Source organism: Hemiscyllium ocellatum, chromosome 26 (genome assembly GCF_020745735.1).
Source record: "Hemiscyllium ocellatum isolate sHemOce1 chromosome 26, sHemOce1.pat.X.cur, whole genome shotgun sequence".
Lineage (NCBI taxonomy): Eukaryota > Metazoa > Chordata > Chondrichthyes > Orectolobiformes > Hemiscylliidae > Hemiscyllium > Hemiscyllium ocellatum.
In genome coordinates, this window is record NC_083426.1 from 55,790,389 (window position 1) to 55,805,778 (window position 15,390).

Here is a 15,390-nt window from a genome sequence, read left to right on the forward strand (position 1 = left end):
GAGCCTTTTTCCAAGTATGGGGAGGGCAAACACGAAGGGACACAAATTTAAAGTGAGGGGAGATAGGTATAAGACAGATGTCAGAGGTAGTTTCTTTACTCAGAGAGCAGTAAGGGTATGGAATGCTTTGCCTGCAACGGTCGTAGATTCGCCAAGTTTAAGTGCATTTAATTCGTCATTGGACAGGCATATGGACGTACATAGAAGAGTGTGGGTGGGATGGACTTCAGATTCGTATGACAGGGCGGCACAACATCGAGGGCCGAAGGGCCTGTACTGCGCTGTAATGTTCTATGTTTTATGTTGTTCTATGTTCCTTGCTTTTGTTCTCTAATTCAGTCTTTCAAAAACCAGGAACACTGCATGCTTCAGTTGGATTTAATGGCCTGCCAACGTTATTGATCTGTGCACATGGGCCCCTTAGTCCTTCACTTCTTCGGATTTTAACTCCTATGTTGTATTGTCTTTTCATGTTCTTGCTAGCAGATTGTATTATCTCATGCTTCTCTGTGCTGGTCTTCATCCACCATCTCTCTGATCACTCTACCAACTTGTCAATGTCTTTTTGATGTTCTGCACTGCTTTCCTTACCGTTTAGAATTTCTCCAAGTTTCATGTCAAATGTAAACTTTAAAATGGATCCCTGCACACCAGACATAGATTGTTCATGCATATCAATATAAATGAGTGTCCTAAAACTGACTCCTGTGGAACTTCACTGAAAATCCTCCTCCAGCTCAAAAACAAATTGAGATGACTGCTCTCAGTTTCCTAACAATCAGTCAAATTTGTATCCACATTGATATTCTTTCATTCCACAACTTAATGAATGATTTTATTATCGCATATATCGTGAACGATAGAGTACATTTCTCTGTTACCGTGGCCTGGGTAGCTTCTCCCTCTTTGGTACAGACAGAGGGAAATTATTCATTTAACACTCAGCCACGCCCCTTTGTCTTGGTACGCATCATCTTTTTAGTGTTGAGTCAGGCTCACTTCATCGTTTAGTGCTCTCTCTATGAGGTACCCACAGACGATTCTGGAATAATTTTTTCTTGGCTATCCGTTTTCTTATTACTACCCCCACTCTATCGCCTTCCCTCTGAACCTTCAGCATTCCTCCCTTTTTTTCATCTTAATCTTTCGCCGTCTCACCCAGGGAGCTTTGGGTTTGTTAACCCTGCCTTTCCTATTTGAGGGAGCATTCCTCAACTAGACTCAAACCATCTCCTCTTTGAAGAGAGCCCGTTGTTCCATTTTTCTTTTCCTGACCAACTTGGTTTTCAAGTCAAACCTTCCCAGTTTCATTTTGCACGAATCAAGGCCGTTCTCAGTCAACTGATTTTTCTCACTCTCAGTTATTGTATGTCGTCCTTTGATTCTTTCCCCTCTAACGTGATGCCCTCAGGTCCACCATGCCCCAAAAGACTGAATGCATTAACCCTAACCGTGCGTATCATGATCTTATCCACTTCTATAAGATCCCCCTCAGTATCCTCCACTCTAAATAAACATGTGCCAGCTTGTCCAACCTTTCCCTTCAGTTGGACCTTTGAGTCTGAGCAACATCCTTGCAAATTTCTTCTGCGTTCTTTCCAGTTTAATAACATCTTTCAGATAGCAAGGTGACCAAAACGGTACGGCCTCATCAGCATCCTTTACAAGTACAACATGAATTCCCAGCTTCTATGCTCAGAGCCCTGACTGATAAAGGCTAGTGTGCCAAAAGCCTACTTCACTGCCCTCTCTACCTGTGACTACATTTTCAGAAAACTGTACACCTGAACGCCAAGGTCCCTCAGTCCCACTTGACTCCTTAAGGCCTTACCTCATTCACCATGAAATCCTACCTTGATTTGACTTTCCAAACTGCAAGGCCTCAGACTTATCTTTATAAAACTCCATTCATCATTTCTTGGCTCACTTCCCCCGCTGATCAAGGTCCTGCTGCAATTTATGATCACCTCCCTCACTGTCCACAATACCACCCATGTTAGTGTCATCTGCAAGGTTGCTAAGTGTGCCTTTTACATTCTCATCCAAATCATTGGCAATGGGCCCAGCACCAATCCCTGAAGCACTTCACTAGTCACAGGCCTCCAGTCCGACAAGCACCCTTCAACTATTACCCTCTGCTTTCTACCAGCAAGACAATTGTGTATCCAATTTTCCAGCTCCCCCTGAAGGCCATGCGATCTAACTTTCCATTGCAGCCTACCATGTGGAACCTTATCAAAGGCCTTACTGAATCCATTTCAACCATGTCCACCCGCCCTCCACTCGTCAACATTCTTGGTCATTTTAGCAAAGAAATCTAACACATGGATGAAGGCATGATCTCCCAATCACAAAGCCATAGTGACTGCTCCTAATCAAACCCTGTCTTTCCAAGGTCCAAGGGAGTGTTGCTGAAGAAAGAGACGTTGGAGTGAAGGTTCATACCTCCTTGAAAGGAGAGTTGCAGGTAGATGGCAGAGTGAAAATGGTATTTGGTATGCTTTCCTTCATTGGTCTGAATACAGGAGTTGGGAGGTCATGTTGCAGCTGTACAGGACTTTGATTAGTTTACTTTTGGAATATGTGTGTAATTCTAATTTGCATTGTATCAGAAAGATGTTGCGGAACTTTAAAGGGTTCAGAAAAGATTTGCAAAAATGTTGACAGGGTTGGAGGATTTGAGCTACAGGGAGAGGTTGAATAGGCTGGGGCTGCTTTCCCTGGAGCATTGAAAGCTGAGGGGTGACCTTATCGAGTTTGATAAAATCATGAGGGGCATGGAAAAGATAAATAGACAAAGTCCCTTCCCTGGGCTGGTGGAGCACAGAGCTAGATAGCATAGGTCTAGATTGAGAGTGGAAAGACATAAAAGAGACCTATGGCATAACTTGTTCATGCAGAGTGTGCTACATGTATGGAATGAGCTGTCAGAGTACGTGGTGAAGGCTAGTACAATCTCAACAGTCATCTGCATGACGAGGAAGGGTTTAGAGGCATATGGGACAAGTGCTGGTAGGTGAGACTAGATTGGGTTGGGATATCTGGTCGGCATGGACAAGTTGGACCAAAGGGTCTGCTTCTATGCTGTACGTCTCTATGACTCTAAATGCATGCATATCTTATCTCCAAATCTTCCCAAGTAACTTATCTACCACAGATGTTAAGCACAACATACGCTATACTCCAATCTTCTGAGACCTCACCCGTGGCTAACAATGATGCAAAAATATCATTCAGGGCCCGTGCAATTTCTCCTCTCACCTCTTGCAGTGTTGTTGTGTAAAACTGGTCAGGACTAGGAGATTTGTTCAAATTCATGCACTCTCATACATTCAACACCGCCTCTACGGTGATATGGACTGTACACATTATATGACCACTGACTTACCAAAATTACCATGTGTTTCTCCCCAGTAAATATCGAGGAGAGAGTTTCATTGAGGAACTCGCCTGCCACCTGAGGTTCTAGACAGACATGTCCACTTTGGGCCTTGACAGGTCACATTTCACTCGAGTTATTCTTTTCCTTTAATATACTTAAACTTGTTTGGATTCACCCTAAGCTCCTTAGCCAGGGCTAGATCATCCCCCTTTTTTCCCTCCTGAGGCAAATCGTGCATGTGCACAGAGAATACACAGAGAATTCAGGACAGCGGTGATACACGGAGCATGTGGAAGGGCATGTAGGCCATCACAAACCACAGAACATTATTGCCTGATTCTGCTGGTGATCCTTTCCTTCCTTTTGAACAACTTTTATGCACAGTTTGAGACACAAAGCAAAGTGACAGTGAGGAATTACCCCTTGCCACGCCCAATGACCAGGTGCTGTGTCTTACCACGGCCAATGTGAGGAAAGCCCTACGCAGATTCAACTCATGTAAGTCTGCTTAACCAGAAGACATCTCTGGCAGAGTACTCAGAGGGTGTTCTCAAGGACATCTTCAACATCTCGTCATGTGATGTCATCTATGCAATAATTGGCCAGTAATTTTGTTTCTGGTGAGACGTGCAGTCAGCATTAATTAAGTGAAGCAATGTAATGTTTGATTCACAAAATTAGGAAGTAAATGCACAGGTTGAGGGGTGATCTTATAGAGGTTTACAAAATTATGAGGGGCATGGATAGGATAAATAGAGAAAGTCTTTCCCCTGGGTTTGGGGAGTCCAGAACTAGAGGGCATATGTTTAGGGTGAAAGTGGAAAGATGTAAAACAGACCTAAGGGGCAACTTTATCACGCAAAGTGTGGTATGTGTATGGAATGAGCTGCCAGAGAATGTGGTGGAGGCTGGTACAATTGCAATATTGAAGAGGCATTTGGATGGGTATATGAATAGGAAGGGTTTGGAGGGATATGGGCCAGGTGCTGGCAGGTGGGACTAGATTGGGTTGGGATATTTAGTCAGCATGGACAGGTTGGACTGAAGGGCCTGTTTCCATGCTGTGCATCTCTATGACTTGATGTCTCTATCTCCCTGAGCTGCGCCACAGTTCCAACGTGCTTCAAAGCTGCTGCCATCGTAGCTGTGCTGAGCAGACCTTCAGCATCCTGCCTCAATGACTACTGCCCTGTTGTGCTTACACCCATCACCATGAAGTGCGTCAAGAGGCTCGTGATGTGGGGCGGGGGGCCTTACTGTCCTGCTCACTCGACACCCTACATTTCACTTATCGACCCAACCACTCAACAGATGATGCCATTTCCACTTCCTTCCATCTGGGCCCCACCCACCTGGAGAACAATGACAACTACATCAGACCACAGTTCACAGACTTCAGTTCTGCATTTAAAACCATCATTCCTCAGCACTTGATTGGAAAGCTGAATCTGCTGGGACTAAGTAACTGGATGATACCTGTGTAACTGAATCCTGGTCTTCCTGACTGAGAGACCTCAGTCAGTCTAGATTAGGAACAACATCTCCAACACCATCACACGGAGCACGGTAGTTCCCCAGGGCTGTGTGCTCAGTGCACTGCTGTTCACCCTGCTGGCCCATGACTATGCAGTAATGCACAGGTTAAATCACAGCATCACGCTCTCTGATGATATGACTGTAGTGGGTCTCATTATGAGGAACAACGATTCAGCATACAGAGAGATGGTGCAGCAAATGACAAACTGGTAAAGAGCCAAAAACCTGTCTCTGAATGTGGACAAGATGAAAGAGGTAGTTTTTGACTTCAGGAAAGCTTCGAGTGATCACTCTCTGCTGGACATTGACGTTCCTCTGTGGAGATTGTGAAGAACACCAAATGTCTCATTGTACAGAGAATCTCATCTGCACTCTCAATACCAGCTCCATAGCCAAGAAAGCCCAACAGTATCTCGACTTTCTGTGCAGGCTGATTCCTGAAGAAGGGCTCATGCCCGAAACGTCGATTCTCCTGCTCCTTGGATGCTGCCTGACCTGCTTCGCTTTTCCAACAACACATTTTCAGGCTGAGGTAAGCCCACTTCCAATCCCCATCCTCACCACATTCTGCAGAGGGTGCATTGAGAGTACACTGCGCTGCTGCATCACTGCCTGGTTCGGGAAATGCACTGTCTCAGGTCGTAAGACCCCACAACAGATAGTGAGTACATCTGAGAAGATCATTGGGGTCTCTGTTCCCTCCATTACAGACACTTACTCAACATGCTCCATCCGAAATGCTAAGAGCACTATGGAAGACCCTACATACCCCTGACTAAAACAATTCCCCCAGCTGCCATCTGACAGAAGATACCGGAACATATGGTCCCTCACGGCCACATTGCGCAATTCTTTCTTGCCCAAAGCCAGGAGGGTCCTTAACAGAGTCAACTTGGACTCCTCCCCATCTCGGAGAGAGTGAGGACTGCAGATGCTGGAGATCAGAGCTGAAAATGTGTTGCTGTAAAAGGGAGATAGAGGCAAAGGTGTGGGTGATAGGCTGGAGTGGGGGTGGGGGCCTTGGAGGGAAGTAAGGGGGGAGGCGTGGGCGCAAGGTTTACATTTCTTGCGGTTATGCAAAAATGCAAAACTTGCACCCACACCTCCCCCCTTACTTCCCTCCAAGGCCCCAAGGGTTCCTTCCATATCTGCCACAAATTCACCTGCACCTCCACGCACATTATTTACTGCATCCGCTGCACCCGATGTGGCTCCTCTATATTGGGGAGACAGGCCACCTACTTGCGGAACTTTTCAGGGAACACCTCTGGGACACCCAGACCAACCGACCCAACCACCTCGTAGCTCAACACTTCAACTCCCCTCCCACTCCACCAAGGACATGCAGGTCCTTGGACTACTCCATCGCCAGACCATAGCAACACAATGGCTGGAGGAAGAGTGCCTCATCTTCCGCCTCGGACCCCTCCAATGTCAAGGGATGAACTCAGATTTCTCCAATTTCTTCATTTCCCCTCCCCCCACCTTGTCTCGGTCCCAACCCTCAAACTCAGCACCACCTTTATTACCTGCAATCTTCTTCCTGACCTCTCCGCCCCCACCCCCACTCTTGCCTATCACCTTTACCTCCTTTCACCTTTTGCAATTCCAACACCCCTCCCCCAAGTCCCTCCTCCCTACCTTTTATCTTAGCCTGCTTGGCACACCTTCCTCATTCCTGAAGAAAGGCTCATGCCCAAAACGTCGATTCTCCTGCTCCTTGGATGCTGCCTGACCTGCTGCACTTTTCCAGCAACACATTTTCATCTCTTCCCCATCTGACATTTTCTCATATTCCTGCTCGAAAAATATTATTATCCATAATATCATCCTATTATCCATCATTCTTTCATTCGACTGTAACTTGTGTGTTTTGCAGTTCTCATGCACTTTATGCCATGCCCGATTATACAGTTGCTGCTGTCCATTTATCACTCTCGGTTTGAGAGGAACACTGTATCATTTTAACTGTATCAGTTGTATATGGTAGAAATGACAAATAAAAGCTACTCTACGCTTTTTTCTACTAATATCCTCCTTCAGTGAACTCCAGTATCCCCCTTATATCTCCAGGGCTCCACTTCATCGCAGCTGCCTGTACCTGAGTCGAGGCTCCTTTCTTTTTGTTGGTCAAGTCGCATCCAGCGTCCCCTGTTCCTGCTAACCTTGGTCTTCACCCTCTCAGGAACATGTGGACCTTGAACTCTGACCATCTCACTTTTGAATGCCTCCCACTTGCTGGATGTTCCTTCGCCTGCAAACACATTTATTCCAATCAACCCCTGTAAGCTCCCGTCTAATTCCATCAAAGTTTGCATTGCACCAGTTTAGAACCTGAACCAGTGAACCAGTTTTGTCCCTCTGCATAATTATTGTAAAATTAATAGAAATATTTCACTGGTCACACTGTCACCTCCGTCACCTGCCTACCCTACTTCTCATGATTTGTCCCTTCATGAGTAGGATCCTCTATATATTGCTTAAGGATGTTTCCGGAATGCTCTGAACAAATTTCACCCTATCTAAGCACTTAACACTATGGCAGTTCCAGTCTACGTTGGAAAAATTAAAATTCCTGACAGTGACAAAACTATTGATCCTGCAAGTCTCCCCAGTCCCTCTGCACGTTTGTTCCTCTAATTCCATTGACTATTTGGGAGCTACAGTACAACTCAATAACGTAGCCTTCCCCATCTTATTTCTTTTGTTTTTATAAATAAATTAATTAGGAATTTTTTTAACTTTAGAAACATAAAATTATTGAAAAATACAATTGATAACAAATATCAGTATAATAAAAAGAAAACAAAAACAAAAACAATACAATTATTACTGCCTCCTAACTATTATTGTACCCTCTAATACAAAACAAACCCTGACACTGTGCAAAGCAACATCAAACAAAAGCAAAAAATACAAAACAAAACACAGAATACGGAACGGCTATGCTCAGCGCAAAGCTACCAAACAGAGGTATGGGAGCATTGTATATATAAGTGGATTAACACAGGAGAACCCCTCCAGGGACAAGAGCTTGACAAATCTAACCACCTCATCAAACAAACCCCCTAGTTAACTCAATTGACAAATCTGTTTCCAAATAACTCATGTCTTTTAAAAATAGTCCGTTGCGTGGTGGACAATGTTTGTAAAAAAGTCCAAGGGAATGTGCTCCAAAATTAATTTTTGCCATCCCAGCAAGCCCGGGGGGTTCTCAGACACCCGATTCATCAGAATATTCTTCTGTGCACAGTCTACAGGAATATTAAATAGTTTCTTCCCATGCCTGTCTAAAACTGGTAAATCCGGTAGACCTAAGAGGAGAGATATCGGGTCTGCTTTGACTTCAGTCCTCAATACCCTCCCTACCTCTCCCACCACAGCGCTCCAATAAACATGGAGCCTGTGGCATGTCCTGAAGCAATGGCTAAGAGTACCTCGAATTTTTTTTACATTTGGGGCACATTGTCGATTCCCCTTTTTTAGATTTCGCCAGTCGGTCTGGTGCCAGATGAGTCCTGTGCAGACATTTTAACTGCGTAGCGCATGTCAGACTGAGATCTTTTGTGTATTCTCCCATATGTTCTCCCATGTATCAGAAGAGCTCTCCAATCTTAGCTCTTGCTCCCAGACCTCACATAACTAGTTAATATCCTGCCATGCCCTGTCACCCAGCTGGCAATAGAGGACACACGCCAAAAGCGTGCTTGTGGAACGTAGCGACAACCTCTCTGTCTTATAGGGCTTAGTGAGAAGCGTAGTCTTCCTCTGGATGAAATCCCTATCCTGAAAGAAACAGAAAAGATCTCTGCTGAGTAACCCCTATTTGCAGATCAGTTGCTCAAAAAACATCATAACCTCCCTCTCAAACCAGTCTCCCAAACTAGATCCTCCTCTCGCTGCCCATCGTTTGAACCCTGAGTCCAGCATCCCGAGTCGGAACCCTGGTGTGCCAACTCTTGGTGTAAGTGCCAAAGTCTTGGATAAACAACCCTCAATCTGACACATCGCCCTCCAAGCCCTGACTGTACTAATGACAACGGAGTTCCGGCAGTGGTCCATAACTGTCCTCATCTTATCCATGAACAACAGGTAAATAAGAGGGCACTTTGCTTGGGAGGCCTCACTATCCAGCAATATTGAGTTTAAATCGTTATCTACCCAATCGCAGACAAAAGACCGCGGGGAACTCAATTGATACCTTCGGGTGTCTGGGAAATCAACCCCTCCCTCTCCTTGAGGGAACTGCAACGTATACGTTTGATGAGGGGCCGTCCACGATGCCAGACAAAGGAACCAAACCACCCCATAAGCTTCCGCAGCGTTGACCTGAGAAACATTACAAGGAGTATACGCATGGGATAAAGCAAACAAGGAAGAACATTCATCTTAATGAGAGATATTCGGCCCAGCCATGAAATTGGAAGAGCCTCCCACCTCTGGAGATCTCATCTAATGTTGTGGAGCAAGTGAGCAAAGTTAGTCCGAAATAACAGATCAAACTTGGGGTTAATAAAAATGCCTTGGACCAGAACCTTGCCCGTGACCACTTAAAAGGGAACTTAGAACCACCTTCAACTTCTGGCACATCCTTAAGATTCCCCAAATGTTTGGAGTGGTTATGTGGATGTTCTGACGAATGGCCTCGACAACAGTGAAGGGGGACAGCCTTGACGACTACCCCTAGCAATCCTAAAATCTCCAGACTTCACACCGTTGGTGATGACCGCAGTCAGAGATTGGCGATATAAAACCTCCACCCACCTAGCAAGGACTGCACCCAACCCAAACGGCTCTAAGACATAAAAAGATACGGCCATTCCACCTGCTCAAATGCTTTCTCTGCATCTAAGGAAATCATCAATCCCTGAGTCGATCATTGCTGACAAACTTGGACCACATTCAGCAACCTTCTAACATTATTAGAGGACCTTTGGTCCTTTACAAAGACTGTCTGGTCCCCATTCATAATATGGGGCAACACCTTTTCCAAACTCAGCGCCAGGATCTTGGACAGAATTTTGAAACCTAACATTTAATAGAGACATGGGCCTGTACGAGGCACAATCCTCAGGAACCTTCCCCTTCTTAAGAATTAAGGAAATATTAGTTTCTCTAAAAGATGGTGGTAGGTATTCATGCATATAGGAGTGATTGTACATCTCCAACATCAGCCCTGACAGAATCCATACAAACACTTTATAAAACTCACCCAGAAGACCATCTGGGCCAGGCACTTCCCCACTCTGAAGTTACCTAGCTGCCTACTGTATTTTCTGAACTGTCAAGGGGGCATTTAGGAGAGAGGCCTGTTCCAAGGTTACCCCTGCGAGGTCCAGGTTCTTAAAAAATGTCTCAATTTTAGCCCTCCTGTCTTCGCAAACTTCAGACTGATACAATTCAGAGTAAAAGCTCCGAAAAGCCTCATTTATGTTTTTAGCGTCGTATGTAAGGACCCCGGTGCTGTCTCTGATTGCAGTAATGGATTGGGGAGCACGCTTTTTCCTAGTCAGGTATGCTAAGTACTTCCCTGGCCTATCCCCATATTCGAACAGCCTCTGTCTAGCAGAAGCAAGTTCCTTCTTTACATTTTGTGTCAGTATTGAATTCAAGGCCGTGATCCGCTGTAGTTCAGTCACCGAAGGCCGCCCAAAATGTGCTGCCTCCACGGCTTTCACCACATCTCAATACACACTGCTGTTCCACCTTCTGTTTTTTCTGGCTAGCCGAATAGGAAATAACTTATCCCCTAGCAAAGGCCTTAGCAGTCTCCCATAGCATGGATGGACTACTCGCTGTGCCTGGGTTGATAGTCAAGAATTCCTGAAACTCCTTCAAAACATATTCCACAAATTTGGAATCCTTAAGGAGAAAAGAGTCTAAATGCCAGTGCCACAAACCTAGCCCTTCACTCTTGGACTGAACCTCAAATATACTGCCGCATGATCAGAGATAGCTGTATTCCCAATATTACAACCCATAATCGAATCCAGAAGGAACGAGGGCACCAGAAAGAGGTCAATCCTCATGTGACATTTATGTGAGTTTGTAAAACAGGTGAAGTCCCTGCCAGTAGGGTGAAGACATCTCCAAATATCCACCAGCCCCAACTCCTCGAATAAGTCAACCAACAGCTTGGCCTGCGAACAAATAGCTGGGGGTCCACAAGGCATCCTGTCCAGTGTCGGATCCAAAAGACAATTAAAATCCCCCCAATATTAATGTCATGTTCTAATAGCACTCGATTTAAAGAAAGCACAAATCAAAAATGTGAGGGGATGCACCGGAGGACAGTAGACGTTTAAAATGCCACATTCCTCCTCATGAATCAGTGCATTACATATCACAAACTGTCCCTACTCATCTTTCACCTGCTCTAATAATGTGAACGGAAGATTTTTTTTCTGGATAAGTACTGCCACCCCCCTACTTTTAGTAGTAAAGGATGAAAAGAATACATGGCCATAACCCCCGTTGTAATTTCAGGTGTTCCCCATCATCAAGATGGGTTTCCTGCAACAAAATGATATCAATCCTTTCCCTCTTAAGGTTGTAAAGTACTATTTTTTTTACCTTTTAACAGGCGAATGACTTCCCTTAATGTTCCAGATACACTATTTAATAAGAACTGTCAGACACCCTTGAACCCCACAGAGGGAGAACCCAACTTACAAAGCGTCGAGGATAATTAAATAAATACTCATAGAATCAAAAAAATATACATACAAAAATTACTCTATCACAACTATAAACAACTATTGCTACCAAAAATCTACAAAGAAAACCAACTTTGGAACCTTGAATGAAGACTCTTCTCCCTGCCCATAGCGGGCACTCCCCCTACCCATCCCCTCCTTCAGAGCTCCTTCAAACCTGGATTGTGCCCCAGCCTTCGGCCAGAGAAAAAAACGAGAATATCCTTAACTCAACAGAACAAAAGACAAAGTCAGAATGAGCACTCCGTCCATCCCTGGCTTCACGTCACCCCGACTTGTGACTAAAGGAGAAGTAGAACAAACAAAAAAAGGGGAGAGACAACAACGAACATCCACATAATTTCCCATCAGAAAATCCAGTTAGTAAAAAAAAGAAACAACTTGTTCCAAAGTATTTTCCCCCCTTTCCAAAAAGGTAATCATTTGGGAGAAAGAAAGGAATTTTTATAAAAAGGGAAAACATGGGGAAAGATAGAAAAGAGAAAAAAAACATTAACTGTATTCTTCGGCCAATCCGTCTATTTTAAAGTGTCCAAATGTATAAACTGAGTCCTTGTGGCTGAAACGAAGCACTGCAGGGTATCTCGTGGAGTAATCGATGCCCAGGTTCCTCAGCCTGTTTTTTAACTTCGCTGAAGGACTTCCTCTTCCGAATTAGAACTGCAGAGAAATCCTGGAAAAACATGATCTTCGACCCCTTGTAGAGCAGTGCCTGTGGATCTTTTCCCAGGGACCTGGAAGCTTCTATGGCTTTTTGCTTGTCCTTATATGATGGAAGTGCACTAGGACCGGGCGGGGGTGCTGCACCAGACCTGACCTGTGCACTACCCGATACGCCCTTTCAATCTGTAACCTGCTGGACTCGATGTGAAGGCCCAAAAACTTCGGCAGCCAGCTTTCAAAGAAGCTGATTGGCTGCTCACTTTCCTCACCTTCAGGGAGCCTGACAATTCAGAGATTTATCCTCCGACCTCAATTTTCGAGATCATCGATATGGTTTCGCAAGGCCCGCACCTCTCGCTCCAGCACCTGGATCCGACTGAATGAGGACTCCATCGCAGCTTCCGAAGCCTTAGTTCGACCCTCCACCTCCTCCAGCCTCTCCCCAAGGCCCTGGATCTCCTGCTCATGCTTCTGCAGCATGGATGTGATAGGTTGGACCTGGGCACGAATTCTCCCCACAGATTTCCTCAATCGCAGGCACAACTTTCAAGGTAAGGTTCTCCATCGCTGCAGCCAATTCCTGTTGCCTGTCAGGTCCCCGGGGATTTCAGGAGAGGATGCTGCTGCTGCTGCTGCTGCAGTCTCTGGTATGCTTGGTGCTGCAGGGGAGGGTCCTCCCTGCTGCTGTTTGCTTGCTCCGTTTCCCTTTGGCATTCTTCCCACTCCCACACATGAACAAATATGTGATCTGTAAGGTTTTAAACTGATAATTCCACCACATAAGTTGGCCAGGGATGGCAAAGAAACACCGGTATGCCTTGGCTGTTAGGCAGAGCTTTCCACAGCGGTTCTACAGAATGGCTACCAGCTTCCCAGTCTCCCTTCTTATTTCTTATCTCCACCCACAAAGCGGGACTTCGGTGATCCTTCAGTTATTTTATCTCTGATTACTGCTGTGATACTTGTTGTCATCAAAAGTGCAACACCCCCTCCCCTCTTCCCAGCACCTCCGTCCTCCCTAAAGCACTTATACCCTGGCACATTAAGCTCCCAGTCCTGTCCCTCTCTTAGCCATAGTAATGTCTGTAATATCCCTGTCCTACGTACCTATACACACCCTGAGTACACCGGCTTACCTGTCAGCCCTCTTATATTGAAATAGACGCAATTTAATCCAACAGGCATTCCTAGTTCCCGGTCGTTTCCCAGCCTGACCTGTCTCATTAACATGCTGTTTCTGATTGAATCTTCTTCCAACCTCACACTTGTCTCCCTGCGGTTGAGGATCCTGCACCCCTGCCAACCTAATTGAAACCTACCCTTGCAGCACTAGCAAACCTGGCTATTAGGATTTTGATCTGAAAATGTGTTGCTGGTTAAAGCGCAGCAGGTCAGGCAGCATCCAAGGAACAGGAGATTCGATGTTTCAGTCATAAGTCCTTCATCAGGAATGAGGAAAGTGTGTCCAGCAGGCTAAGATAAAAGGTAGGGAGGAGGGACTTGGGGGAGGGGCGATGGAGATGTGATAGGTGGAAGGAGGTTAAGGTGAGGGTGATAGGCCGGAGTGGGGTGGGGGCGGAGAGGTCAGGAAGAAGATTGCAGGTTAGGAGGGCGGCGCTGAGTTCGAGGGAATCGACTGAAACAAGGTGGGGGGAGGGGAAACGAGGAAACTGGAGAAATCTGAGTTCATCCCTTGTGGTTGGAGGGTTCCCAGGCGGAAAATGAGGCGCTCTTCCTCCAACCGTCGTGTTGTTATGTTCTAGCGATGGAGGAGTCCAAGGACCTGCATGTCCTTGGTGGAATGGGAGGTGGAGTTAAAGTGTTGAGCCATGGGGTGGTTGGGTTGGTTGGTCCGGGGATCCCAGAGATGGTCCCTGAAGCATTCCGCAAGTAGGCAACCCGTCTCCCCAATATAGAGGAGGCCACATCGGGTGCAGCGGATGCAATAGATGATGTGTGTGGAGGTGCAGGTGAATTTGTGGTGGATATGGAAGGATCCCTTGGGGCCTTGGAGAGAAGTAAGGGAGGAGTTGTGGGCGCAAGTTTTGCATTTCCTGCGGTTGCAGGGGAAGTTGCCGGGAGTGGAGGTTGGGTTGGTGGGGGGTGTGGACCTGACGAGGGAGTCACGGAGGGAGTGGTCTTTTCTGAATGCTGATAGGGGAGGGGAGGGAAAAATATCCCTGATGGTGGGGTCGGTTTGGAAGTGGCGGAAACGACGGCCGATGATACGCTGTATACGGAGGTTGGTGGGCTGTAGGTGAGAACCAGTGGGGTTCTGTCCTGGTGGTGGTTGGAGGGGCGGGGCTCAAGGGCGGAGGAGCGGGAAGTGGAGGAGATGCGGTGGAGGGCATCGTCGATCACGTCTGGGGGGAATCTGCGGTCTTTGAAGAAGGAGGCCATCTGGGCTGTACGGTATTGGAACTGGTCCTCCTGGGAGCAGATGCGGCGTAGACGAAGGAATTGGGAATATGGGATGGTGTTTTTTACAGGGGGCAGGGTGGGAGGAGGTGTAGTCCAGGTAGCTGTGGGACTCAGTCGGTTTATAGTAGATGTCTGTGTTGATTCGGTCGCCCGAGATAGAAATGGAAAGGTCTAGGAAGGGGAGGGAGGAGTCCGAGACGGTCCAGGTGAATTTGAGGTCGGGGTGGAAGGTGTTGGTAAAGTAGGTGAACTGTTCAACCTCCTCGTGGGAGCACGAGGCAGCGGCGATACAGTCATCGATGTAGCGGAGGAAAAGGTGGGGGGTGGTGCCAGTGTAGTTGCGGAAGATGGACTGTTCCACATATCCTACGAAGAGACAAGCATAGCTGGGACCCATGTGGGTGCCCATGGCAACTCCTTTAGTTTGGAGGAAGTGGGAGGATTGTAAAGAGAAGTTGTTCAGGTTGAGGGCCAGTTCAGTCAGTTGAAGGAGGGTGTTTGTGGAAGGGTACTGGTTGGTACGGCGGGAAAGGAAGAAGCGGAGGGCTTTGAGTCCTTCGTGATGGGGGATGGAGGTGTACAGGGATTGGATGTCCATCGTGAAGATAAGGCGTTGGGGACCAGGGACGCGAAAATCGTGGAGGGCATGGGTGGTGTCCCGAACGTAGATGG